The sequence below is a fragment of the Atractosteus spatula genome, unplaced genomic scaffold, assembly GCF_055471065.1.
Source record: "Atractosteus spatula isolate fAtrSpa1 unplaced genomic scaffold, fAtrSpa1.hap1 Scaffold_9, whole genome shotgun sequence".
NCBI lineage: Eukaryota > Metazoa > Chordata > Actinopteri > Semionotiformes > Lepisosteidae > Atractosteus > Atractosteus spatula.
Window position 1 is genome coordinate 284,129 of NW_028296923.1, and position 13,519 is coordinate 297,647.

Sequence of the window (13,519 nt, forward strand, 5' to 3'; positions counted from 1 at the left end):
CTCAAGGTAAGACAAATCCATAAGAACATGTCTTAGTATTACTTCGTTTACATTAGTATGGCACTGAGTTGGAGCTCCTCTTTAAGCTGTGGTTTAGTTTTGCATTCATGTGTTTCTAGAGCAGTTATTTATGGGGGTGGGTGGGTCTTTCACAGAGGCTCAGGACAAATCCCCCGCCTGAAAGTCTACTGTGTGCGTTCAGACAGTCACAGGTCAAGAGCCAGGCAGGAGGACAATGGACAGAAGAGCCAACGAACTAAAAATAAAAGAACGACTATGAAAAAGCCACCATCTTTTTCTTTTTGACATTTTCCGACTTTCATGCAAGCCAGGACAAAGTTGCTCGTAGCTACTTGTGGATTCAAATACTCTATCGAGTGCTTTGATGAGTTTTTGCAATTTGATTGTCGTCCTGTCGTCCTGTTTCTGTTTTTTTTTCAATCTAGTGATGGAAAGCATGAGGGAAATGATGGAGCAATCAATAACCGCTCCGGAAAAATGGCCGAAAGAAATGGCCCGTCACTTAGGACATTTGTGAAGCAGAGGAGTGACATCACCACAAAGGCGACATATTCTGCTGATCGTTTTGGTGAATAATGATTGAGGCGCGTTAAGAGAAAGGTAGCTGCGTCAGCATGCGTAGGCTGCAAAGGATCAAGCAAAGGTTTACTCCATGCTGAAAAGAGAAGAAAAGAAGCACCACGTTTCGGCTGTGGAGCCTTCTGCGCCATCTTCTTTAGCGGTGATGATGTTTACATTTGAAAAACTGAGACACGCGTCCCTGGGTGGGCTTGAACCACCAACCTTCCTGTTAACAGCCGAACGCGCTAACCGATTGCGCCACAGAGACTGATGGCCTTTTGTGCTCCCTACATTTGCAGGTTTATGGTCAAGGAAAACAATCACTTGCGCTTCTTGCAGCCGGCGATATTTTTCCATTGACAACCAAGAAATGGATTTCATCTTTCACAAGCTGTATGGATTTCTTCAAAAACAAGTTCTTCCAGAAAGGAAATTAATTCTTGTATTAAACTGAACCAAGCTGTGCATGTTTATCTGAAATGATACATTCGGCACAACAAGACACAGAGAGAGGCACCGCTGGTATCCAGACCCAGGATCGCCTGCTTTCCAGGTAGGCACTTTAAGCCACTAGGAAACAGCGCCAGCGGAGCACCGCGCTTTTACAGACACTTGGACACATCTGCGTTCGGTGTGCACTTAACCTGCTCTCTGAGCCCCTTGCCTCCGTCCCATTTAATAGCAGAACTGACGCCAAGAGAAATGATGAGAAATGGCATTTATCTGGCACTTTTCATGTCCAAGGAGCTCAATGCCCTTGACACCTCCCCAAGGCGACAGAGCTGGGCATTCTTTGGCGACACCGTTTTTTCTTTTGTTTTATTTCTATACTTATTGATAGAAAAAAAACGATATGTCATGTACTGTAAGGGAAATGTCTCTTTTCATGGGGAAAGCTAGCACCAGCAAATGTTGTGTTTAGAAGTGATTGAACATGACACGTGACCTAATTTACCGCAGCAAAAGCTCACCCAGCAAGCCCTGCTTTACTTCTACAGGAGAGAAGTAGAGTCTGCAAGATGTTCAGCTGGGTAGTTACGTTAACATGCCTCGGCTGCAAAGGAACAAGTAATAGGTTTATTACATGCTGAAAAGAGAAGAAAGGAAACACAACGTTTCGGCCGTGAGGTCTTCTCACACCTGAAGAAGCCTCACACCTGTAAAAGGCTCCATGGTTTTCTTTCTTCTCTTTTCAACATGGAATACACCTATTGTCTGCAAGATGTGACAATTTCACGGTGTTTTGGAAGTAAACGTTTTTTCTTTGAATTCAAAATCAATCTGAATTTCAGCACGACACATCAACACTTTTTCTGTTTTAAGGAGATGATATTTTAAACCTGATAAAAATAGTAGGAAACACAAGTTTCTTGCTTTGAAAATTTAGATGGGGAAGTGTACTACTAGTAGCAGTGTAGAGCTCTCTGTGGTGGAGTGCAAGTGCCTGTCACGTGGGCCAGTGGTGTAATGGATAACGCGTCTGACTTCGGATCAGAAGATTGTAGGTTCGAGTCCTGCCTGGCTCGTGAGGCTTTTAAACCTCTCAGGTTCCTCGATAACAGGTTGCCTTCATGTAAATGAACTAGAGAAAAACATTTGCCACAACCAGTAAATTAGCACGCAAGTGCGGGCTAGTTAACACAGTACTGTATGGAGATCATCTCCAGCTCCGAGCTCAATTGCAATGAAAAAACATGCAGAACAGAACTGGAGAGCAGCTGAGTTTGTGCTCAGTAGGGTGGGGAGGACTCAGCATTGCTATTGTTCTAATTAGCATGAACTGCAGGGGATCTGAATCAGAACATGTCAGTTAGTTTGATCATTGCGTCAATATGTAGGCCACGTTAATATAGAATTATTACTTTGTCTGTCTCTTCTTTGTATATAGCTGAATGTCCCTGACAATTTCATGTTAGTTTTTAAGAACGACATTGGTGCTAATATATACATATATAGCATATAAGGAACGCGTAAAAGTTTAGTCCATGCTGAAAAGATAAGAAAACCGCCACAACGTTTCATCTTGGAATAACTCTTTACTTGTTGTTTTGCAGCCTACCCATTCTGACCTAACTCATCCCTTGAAATTCCCTAACAGATAAGGGTACGTAACTGCTCATGCGATGCTCAGTTGCAATTTGTCACAAAACAAACAAGAACAGCAGCTGAGGGTTTGAGTTTGAACATGCACTGTATTAAAGCAGCTTTTATTTCCATTGATAAATGCTAGATATTCCTACAGAGATTCTTCAGGTGAGTAAGTGATTCCTGTTTCTGTTTCATATATATACAGTATATATATATGTGTTACATGTGTCTCTGCAATAGTATAAATGTGTTATACACTATCAGGGGCTGCTTTTTTGTGCACCTCATCTACAACAAGGGTTTTTTTTTTCATTTATGTTTGTGGACCTTCACCATTTGAGGTAGTGAGTTAGATAAGAAAGTTACAGGTATGGTGAGCAATGACTGACAAAGGCGCGTACTGCATATTCCTTACAGAAGAGTAAGCAATTTGTTCTAAAAAACACCAGCTAAAGTCCAACAGCGTTAGCAATCTTATTACTTAAACACAATTAACATCAATAAACTGTAAGGTGCTGGTACATGGGAGTGGATTTGATCTTCTATTAAACAAAAATACAATTACAGCTCTAAAAAGGTCAACCTAGACTTCTGTAACAGATCTGTTCAGGTCATCGCTGTTCCTCTGACCTTGTGAGTGTTTGGAATTTTAAAACTGTATTTTGCTTGCCTTTCATGTGGTCTGTGTAAAAGTCACTGTGGCGTATGCGGTCCTACACAGCCTTGCTATAGACGTGACGAGCCTCCACTATGTTGCAATGGAGAACGGGTTCAGTACGGAGCTGCTGGAAAGCTGGTTGCAGAAAAAGCATCATTATCTGCGTCCAGCCGCAAAGCGTCACTCGTGGGTGCTGAAGAATCGATTTCCAAGGCAGCGGGTCCAGGCGATTTAGAGTCTTAAAGGCCCCAGCGAAAACAAAACGGCGCTGGTCCTTTTTCACACACGCACGCGACCAAATGCAAAGAACACCGTAGTCGGCAGGATTTGAACCTGCGCGGGGAGACCCCAACAGATTTCAAGTCCGTCGCCTTAACCACTCGGCCACGACTACAGCAAGTGCTGCCCCCGCTGCCTTCTTGCTACAGTCGAACAGGGAGTGCGAGGCGGCGGCGGCAACTTTTTTCAAGTTCGCTCTCCGTTTAAGAAACCTTTTACGCCAAAAGTGCAAGCAGACACACACACCTCAGAGTACTTAAGGGTGGCTTCAAGTTGGAATGATAAAGTCTCCCCGTTCGGACATGAAAATAGAACTTTCTTAGACAGAAAGAAATCAACAACGGAGAAATGTGGACGACGATTTCAGTCACTGCACTTTGAATAGCATTTTTACTCGAGTTACAGGAGATGCACGAATGGCCCTTGACCTACGCTCTTACGAATGCCTTGAACATTCAAACAAAACAGCCCTCAAGTCCTGCGGTTTAATATAATGCTGTTACGTGTCGAGGCAGTATTTGACTCCGTCCTACCGTTGAGACACGGGGCCTTTATGGAAACGAACACACGCTATGGATCGTCTCTAATCAGTCCCTACAGTTGGAAGGCTCCTTGAAGCGTGCACCCCCATCATTCATCTTTGCGCATCTGTGAAAGGTATACTCTTGAGCAATGTTTGAGCCAGCTCTAAGGCAACTAGTGCTATTGGACAGACACCTCTGGAAGATCCTAAGAGTCTCTTAACACCACTTCCAGCAGCAAGCTTAATTGTTCGCTGGAGGTCTCCCACCCAGGTACTGACCAGGCAAACAATCACCAGTACATTGAATGTGGAAGTTAATCCTGAAATCCAATTACATATCTCAAGGTAAGACAAATCCATAAGAACATGTCTTAGTATTACTTCGTTTACATTAGTATGGCACTGAGTTGGAGCTCCTCTTTAAGCTGTGGTTTAGTTTTGCATTCATGTGTTTCTAGAGCAGTTATTTATGGGGGTGGGTGGGTCTTTCACAGAGGCTCAGGACAAATCCCCCGCCTGAAAGTCTACTGTGTGCGTTCAGACAGTCACAGGTCAAGAGCCAGGCAGGAGGACAATGGACAGAAGAGCCAACGAACTAAAAATAAAAGAACGAATATGAAAAAGCCACCATCTTTTTCTTTTTGACATTTTCCGACTTTCATGCAAGCCAGGACAAAGTTGCTCGTAGCTACTTGTGGATTCAAATACTCTATCGAGTGCTTTGATGAGTTTTTGCAATTTGATTGTCGTCCTGTCAGCCTGTTTCTGTTTTTTTTTTCAATCTAGTGATGGAAAGCATGAGGGAAATGATGGAGCAATCAATAACCGCTCCGGAAAAATGGCCGAAAGAAATGGCCCGTCACTAAGGACATTTGTGAAGCAGAGGAGTGACATCACCACAAAGGCGACATATTCTGCTGATCGTTTTGGTGAATAATGATTGAGGCGCGTTAAGAGAAAGGTAGCTGCGTCAGCATGCGTAGGCTGCAAAGGATCAAGCAAAGGTTTACTCCATGCTGAAAAGAGAAGAAAAGAAGCACCACGTTTCGGCTGTGGAGCCTTCTGCGCCATCTTCTTTAGCGGTGATGATGTTCACATTGGAAAAACTGAGACATGCGTAACCGGGTGGGCTTGAACCACCAACCTTTCGGTTAACACCCTAACGCGCTAACCGATTGCGCCACAGACACTGATGGCCTTTGGTGCTCTCTACATTTGCAGGTTTATGGTCAAGGAAAACAATCACTTGCGCTTCTTGCAGCCGGCGATATTTTTCCACTGACAACCAAGAAATGGATTTCATCTTTCACAAGCTGTATGGATTTCTTCAAAAACAAGTTCTTCCAGAAAGGAAATTAATTCTTGCATTAAACTGAACCAAGCTGTGCATGTTTGTCTGAAATGATACATTCGGCACAACAAGACACAGAGAGAGGCACCGCTGGTATCCAGACCCAGGATCGCCTGCTTTCCAGGCAGGCACTTTAAGCCACTAGGAAACAGCGCCAGCGGAGCACCGCGCTTTTACAGACACTTGGACACATCTGCGTTCGGTGTGCACTTAACCTGCTCTCTGAGCCCCTTGCCGCCGTCCCATTTAATAGCAGAACTGACGCCAAGAGAAATGATAAGAAATGGCATTTATCTGGCACTTTTCATGTCCAAGGAGCTCAATGCCCTTGACACCTCCCCAAGGCGACAGAGCTGGGCATTCTTTGGCGACACCGTTTTTTCTTTTGTTTTATTTCTATACTTATTGATAGAAAAAAAACGATATGTCATGTACTGTAAGGGAAATGTCTCTTTTCATGGGGAAAGCTAGCACCAGCAAATGTTGTGTTTAGAAGTGATTGAAGATGACACGTGACCTAATTTACCGGAGCAAAAGCTCACCCAGCAAGCCCTGCTTTACTTCTACAGGAGAGAAGTAGAGTCTGCAAGATGTTCAGCTGGGTAGCTACGTTAACATGCCTCGGCTGCAAAGGAACAAGTAATAGGTTTATTGCATGCTGAAAAGAGAAGAAAGGAAACACGTTTCGGCCGTGAGGTCTTCTCACACCTGAAGAAGCCTCACACCTGTAAAAGGCTCCATGGTTTTCTTTCTTCTCTTTTCAACATGGAATACACCTATTGTCTGCAAGATGTGACAATTTCACGGTGTTTTGGAAGTAAACGTTTTTTCTTTGAATTCAAAATCAATCTGAATTTCAGCACGACACATCAACACTTTTTCTGTTTTAAGGAGATGATATTTTAAACCTGATAAAAATAGTAGGAAACACAAGTTTCTTGCTTTGAAAATTTAGATGGGGAAGTGTACTACTAGTAGCAGTGTAGAGCTCTCTGTGGTGGAGTGCAAGTGCATGTCACGTGGGCCAGTGGCGTAATGGATAACGCGTCTGACTTCGGATCAGGAGCTTGTAGGTTCGAGTTCTGCCTGGCTCGTGAGGCGTTTAAACCTCTCAGGTTCCTCGATAACAGGTTGCCTTCATGTAAATGAACTAGAGAAAAACATTTGCCACAACCAGTAAATTAGCACGCAAGTGCGGGCTAGTTAACACAGTACTGTATGGAGATCATCTCCAGCTCCGAGCTCAATTGCAATGAAAAAACATGCAGAACAGAACTGGAGAGCAGCGGAGTTTGTGCTCAGTAGGGTGGGGAGGACTCAGCATTGCTATTGTTCTAATTAGCATGAACTGCAGGGGATCTGAATCAGAACATGTCAGTTAGTTTGATCATTGCGTCAATATGTAGGCCACGTTAATATAGAATTATTACTTTGTCTGTCTCTTCTTTGTATATAGCTGAATGTCCCTGACAATTTCATGTTAGTTTTTAAGAACGACATTGGTGCTAATACAGATGCAGCCATTCAAAATGCGCGGGCGATACCGCATTATTTTGCGGTACGCTGTACGCAGTCTACCGCAACCTACCGGTAAATACCGCGAGTTACCGTAAATTCTCCTATAATACGACAAGCAAAATAATAGTATCCGGAATTTCCGCAAGGTGGAGCTAATAAAGCTCAACCTCTCATGTTTGAGCTGTGGCCATCAAAGTCTTTAACGAAGATATAACTAATAATATTAATTATGAATGACCTTGGACAAGCTGTAAGTGTAAACTCAAAGTATTGCCCTGGTCAACATTCTTTTTTTCATTGACCATCTTTGTAAAAGTAACACCACAGCATTTCGCAATCACGCATTTGTTTCCAATCATGCAAAGTACAGTGATTCACCATGCCTTTCACATGCTCATAAAAGAGATTGATTTAGGAACATAAACATATTACCGTATGCAAACTGTACTGTATACAGTATGTATATGTATATTTAATGTCTTAACTGTGCCCGTTTAAGTATTGAATATTCATATCTAATTTTACCACTGAAGGGAAATCTTAGTAGCTGAGCATAAAAAGAATAGGGGCATACTGCAACGCGTGTGAAGGCCATAAACGATATTAATTTTGGAACATAAACATACAGTATATGGCTGGTCTCGGTACTTTAAAGAAAACATACACGAAACATGGTTTCATTATGACCAGAATCGGTCTTGAGATATTTTTAACTTGATTTATAGTATTTGAGAGGTATGTCTTAACACCGATACTACAGTGCTTAAGTACTGCTCACGTATATGTTTCTAGGTTTATATTATGCATTTCATACGGTCAAATTACTTTTGAGCAACTAATAAGAAGCGCGAAACGGTATGCGTTTTAGTTTCGTTTCGTGCTGGGACCCATGGATTGATTAGAGATATCAAGTACATACAAGTCATTTTTTAAATGTTGTAGTTCGTCTTGAAAAAATGTTACGAGTACATCATCTATCAACAATTACACAGGTTCTGTTTCCATATTGCGGATTTTGGTTACGTAATATTATTTTCTAGATTTCACGTTGTGAATATATGATTTGGGCAAACAGAGCCGCAAAGAAGTACATTATGGGTTGTTGTTTTTTTTTTTGCAGTTTTATCTAGAACAAGCGATACTTAAACCTTTGTCTGATTCTTGTGAAACTATCCACACGACAGTTACAGTACCTAGGAGTTGACTTCAGTGATGTCACTGATGGGATGTTTCTAAAAATCCATCCTCTGTAAAACGTCTTCTCTAGTTGTCCTGCATATGTATTCGCTAATGAAGCTGTGTGTTCTGAGCCTGGATCTCTACATTTCTGTATGAACCAGCTTAGAGGGCTAAAGACAGCTTGTGTTTAAATTGAGTGTAAGGCAATTTATGCTTCTAAAGTCATGGTCAGCATTTATTATTGTACTGTGCTGTAAACTTGTTCTGTGCCAAGTCACATTATTTTATAGCGTTTTTATAGCATTATCAAATCTGGTGGCGCTGTGTGTTAGTTTCCTGACTCCCATGTCACATGGTCTGTGATTGAAACTTGTAAAACCGGTTTAATTCGTCACAGCCAGCACTCCGGTTGTAAAGTAGAAGCAGGCGAGATTTCCAGCGAAAAACACCTCCCCCTTCTTCAGGTGTGAGGGTCTTCTGCTCAGAATGAAACGCTAAAATGTAATTTAGGCTCTGAATGGGTTCAATTATGATTTGGGCTTGATTAAGGTCGCTGCCTTTCATCTAAAACCCTACTTGAATCCTTCTAAACTAAAAATCAGTGTTAGTGAGTTCTAAATAAAGAGGTACTGTATCCAGGTAACAGTGAAACGGGCGGACAGTCTGGGGAGATCGCCCGTTTTCCATGTAAATAGTTCCTTGGTTCCGCACCCCTTAGTGTTTCTCTCGCTCTCTCTCGGGACACCTGACCATTAGCTCGAAAGATTTGAGTGCTTTGTGTATATTCTAATGGTAGTGAGGGCAGGGTGTGTGGGAACAGGTTTGGTTGAAATTGCATTGGAGATCTATGTTCTTCACACCTGAAACATTTTCTCTGAAAGCATTTTCTTCGCAGTTTAACTGATCTTGTTACAGCATGTTACAGTTTACTATTATTAACCATATTAATTTTAAGTGCTTAATGTAAAATCTTGTAAAAATATATTTTCATTGTTCAAATATACATTAAGTCTGACTATCATATAATAAGTTAAATACAAAACTAAAGAAAAAATAGGGTTAAATATAATTCAAAATATTTTGCTAACAATGTTAACTGTTTATGAATAATAAAATGTATTAACTAAGGAGTAGGATGGCACAGTTGTTAGTATGTTTTTTGTTTTGTTTCTTTTTCATAAATACAACAGTAGTACCTGATGTCTCAGTGGCTTTCAAAATTAAATTATGCATGCAAACCTGTGAACTAGAAAGATAACTAAGATATCCATCCATTATATTCCATAATATCCATGAAATATATGGCACTGAAATATGTGTGACGCAGTGGCGGCCTGACACGGTGAGGTGCCCTGGCAGATGTATGATGCAGTTGTGGCCTGGCACGGTGAGGTGCACTTGCAGCTATGTGACGCAGTGGTGGCCTGGCACGGTGAGGTGCGCTGGCAGCTGTGTGATGCAGTGGTGGTCGGGTATGTACAGTGCCTTGCGAAAGTATTTGGCCCCCTTGAACTTTTCAACCTTTTGCCACATTTCAGGCTTCAAACATAAAGATATAAATTTTTTATTTTATGTGAAGAATCACCAACAAGTGGGACACAATTGTGAAGTGGAACGAAATCTATTGGATTTTTGAAACTTTTTTAACTAATAAAAAAATGAAAAGTGGGGCGTGCAAAATTATTCGGCCCCTTTACTTTCAGTGCAGCAAACTCACTCCAGAAGTTCAGCGAGGATCTCTGAATGATCCAATGTTGTCCTAAATGACTGATGGTGATAAATAGAATCCACCTGTGTGTAATCAAGTCTCTGTATAAATGCACCTGCTCTGTGATAGTCTCAAGGTTCTGTTGAAAGCGCAGAGAGCATCATGAAGACCAAGGAACACACCAGGCAGGTCCGTAATACTGTTGTGGAGAAGTTTAAAGCCGGATTTGGATACAAAAAGATTTCCCAAGCTTCAAACATCCCAAGGAGCACTGTGCAAGCGATCATCTTGAAATGGAAGGAGTATCAGACCACTGCAAATCTACCAAGACCTGGCCGTCCCTCTAAACTTTCAGCTCAGACAAGGAGAAGACTGATCAGAGATGCAGCCAAGAGGCCCATGATCACTCTGGATGAACTGCAGAGAACTACAGCTGAGGTGGGAGAGTCTGTCCATAGGACAACAATCAGTCTTACACTGCACAAATCTGGCCTTTATGGAAGAGTGGCAAGAAGAAAGCCATTTCTCAAAGATATCCATAAAAAGTCTCGTCTAAAGTTTGCCACAAGCCACCTGGGAGACACCCCAAACATGTGGAAGAAGGTGCTCTGGTCAGATGAAACCAAAATCGAACTTTTTGGCCACAATGCAAAACGATATGTTTGGCGTAAAAGCAACACAGCTCATCACCCTCAACACACCATCCCCACTGTCAAACATGGTGGTGGCAGCATCATGGTTTGGGCATGCTTTTCTTCAGCAGGGACAGGGAAGATGGTTAAAATTGAGGGGAAGATGGATGCAGCCAAATACAGGACCATTCTGGATGAAAACCTGTTGGAGTCTGCAAAAGACCTGAAACTGGGACGGAGATTTATCTTCCAACAAGACAATGATCCCAAACATACAGCAAAATCTACAAAGGAATGGTTCACAAATAAACGTATCCAGGTGTTTGAATGGCCAAGTCAAAGTCCAGACCTGAATCCAATCGAGAATCTGTGGAAAGAGCTGAAAACTGCTGTTCACAAACGCTCTCCATCCAACCTCACTGAGCTCGAGCTGTTTTGCAAGGAAGAATGGGCAAGAATTTCAGTCTCTCGATGTGCAAAACTGATAGAGACATACCCCAAGCGACTTGCAGCTGTAATCGCAGCAAAAGGTGGCTCTACAAAGTATTAACGCAAGGGGGCAGAATAATTTTGCACGCCCCACTTTTCATTTTTTTATTAGTTAAAAAAGTTTCAAAAATCCAATAGATTTCGTTCCACTTCACAATTGTGTCCCACTTGTTGGTGATTCTTCACATAAAATAAAAAATTTATATCTTTATGTTTGAAGCCTGAAATGTGGCAAAAGGTTGAAAAGTTCAAGGGGGCCGAATACTTTCGCAAGGCACTGTAGAGGTGCACTGGCAGCTGTGTGTTGTGACGCAGTGGTGGCCTGGCACGGTGAGGTGCACTGGCAGCTGTGTGATGCAGAGGTGGCCTGGCACGGTGAGGTGCGCTGACAGCTGTGTGGTGTGGCGCAGTTGTGGCCTGGCACGGTGAAGTGCGCTGGCAGCTGTGTGATGCAGTGGTGGCCGGGCACGGTGAGGTGCGCTGGCAGGTGGGTGATGCAGTGGTGGCCTGGCACCGTGAGGTGCGCTGGCAGCTGTGTGGTGTGACGCAGTGGTGGCCTGGCATGGTGAAGTGCGCTGGCAGCTGTGTGGTGTGACGCAGTGGTGGCCTGGCACGGTGAAGTGTGCTGGCAGCTGTGTGGTGTGACGCAGTGGTGGCCTGGCACGGTGAGGTGCGCTGGCAGCTGTGTGGTGTGACGCAGTGGTGGAAATGTTCACCATGTTTCACCATGCTGAAAATGTTTGTACCAGACTTTTTTGAGGCCTGTTTAATTGTGTCTGAAGTCTGATGTTGTAAATTTTATTGTTAAAAAGCTCCATGAAAATGTCACTACTAAAGTTAGCTGGTACTGTTGGTATTGTAAGTGGCAAGTAGAGCTCATATTTTAGATTTTGTGTAGTTGCTAGTGTTGAACTGTGTGTTGGATGCACATGAATATATTAATTATATGCCAGCGCACCTCACCGTGCCAGGCCACCACTGCGTCACAACACACAGCTGCCAGTGCACCTCTACATACCCGACCACCACTGCATCACACAGCTGCCAGCGCACCTCACCGTGCCAGGCCACCACTGCGTCACATAGCTGCAAGCGCACCTCACCGTGCCAGGCCACCACTGCATCATACAGCTGCCAGGGCACCTCACCGTGTCAGGCCACCACTGCGTAACACCACATAGCTGCCAGCGCACCTCACCATGCCAGGCCATCACTGCGTCACACCACACAGCTGCCAGCGCATGTAACCGTGCCAGGCCACCACAGCGTCACACCACACAGCTGCCAGCGCACCTCACCGTACCAGGCCACCACTGCATCACACCACACAGCTGCCAGCGCACTTCACCGTGCCAGGCCACCACTGCGTCACACCACACAGCTGCCAGTGCACTTCACCGTACCAGGCCACCACTGCGTCACACCACACAGCTGCCAGCGCACCTCACGGTGCCAGGCCACCACTGCATCACCCACCTGCCAGCGCACCTCACCGTGCCCGGCCACCACTGCATCACACAGCTGCCAGCGCACCTCACCGTGCCAGGCCACCACTGCGTCACAACACACAGCTGCCAGTGCACCTCTACATACCCGACCACCACTGCATCACACAGCTGCCAGCGCACCTCACCGTGCCAGGCCACCACTGCGTCACATAGCTGCAAGCGCACCTCACCGTGCCAGGCCACCACTGCATCATACAGCTGCCAGGGCACCTCACCGTGTCAGGCCACCACTGCGTAACACCACATAGCTGCCAGCGCACCTCACCATGCCAGGCCATCACTGCGTCACACCACACAGCTGCCAGCGCATGTAACCGTGCCAGGCCACCACAGCGTCACACCACACAGCTGCCAGCGCACCTCACCGTACCAGGCCACCACTGCATCACACCACACAGCTGCCAGCGCACTTCACCGTGCCAGGCCACCACTGCGTCACACCACACAGCTGCCAGCGCACTTCACCGTGCCAGGCCACCACTGCGTCACACCACACAGCTGCCAGCGCACCTCACGGTGCCAGGCCACCACTGCATCACCCACCTGCCAGCGCACCTCACCGTGCCCGGCCACCACTGCATCACACAGCTGCCAGCGCACCTCACCGTGCCAGGCCACCACTGCGTCACAACACACAGCTGCCAGTGCACCTCTACATACCCGACCACCACTGCATCACACAGCTGCCAGCGCACCTCACCATGCCAGGCCACCACTGCATCATACAGCTGCCAGGGCACCTCACCATGTCAGGCCACCACTGCGTAACACCACATAGCTGCCAGCGCACCTCACCATGCCAGGCCATCACTGAGTCAGAGATTAAATAAAACCTCACTCGCACCAAACAAATTTATATTTCTAAATATCACAACATGATCGAATTTAAGTCATTTTAATAACAATGAATAGTCACCAAGGCGTTACAATATAAACATTTATATTGATTTAAATAACATTTTGATTTAAATCGCAAATGCGGGTTTAAATATATGTGTTTTTTG

General features: G+C 44.6%; 2 non-coding genes across 2 annotated transcripts; one reads left to right on the forward strand and one right to left on the reverse strand.

Moving 5' to 3' along the window:
- Window positions 1-2,035: 2,035 nt before the first annotated feature.
- trnar-ucg (transfer RNA arginine (anticodon UCG)) lies at window positions 2,036-2,108 on the forward strand. Its single transcript has one exon. It is a non-coding gene; the product is annotated as a tRNA-Arg (tRNA).
- Window positions 2,109-3,640: 1,532 nt separating this feature from the next.
- trnas-uga (transfer RNA serine (anticodon UGA)) lies at window positions 3,641-3,722 on the reverse strand. The gene has a single exon. It is a non-coding gene; the product is annotated as a tRNA-Ser (tRNA).
- Between the last annotated feature and the right edge of the window lie 9,797 nt (window positions 3,723-13,519).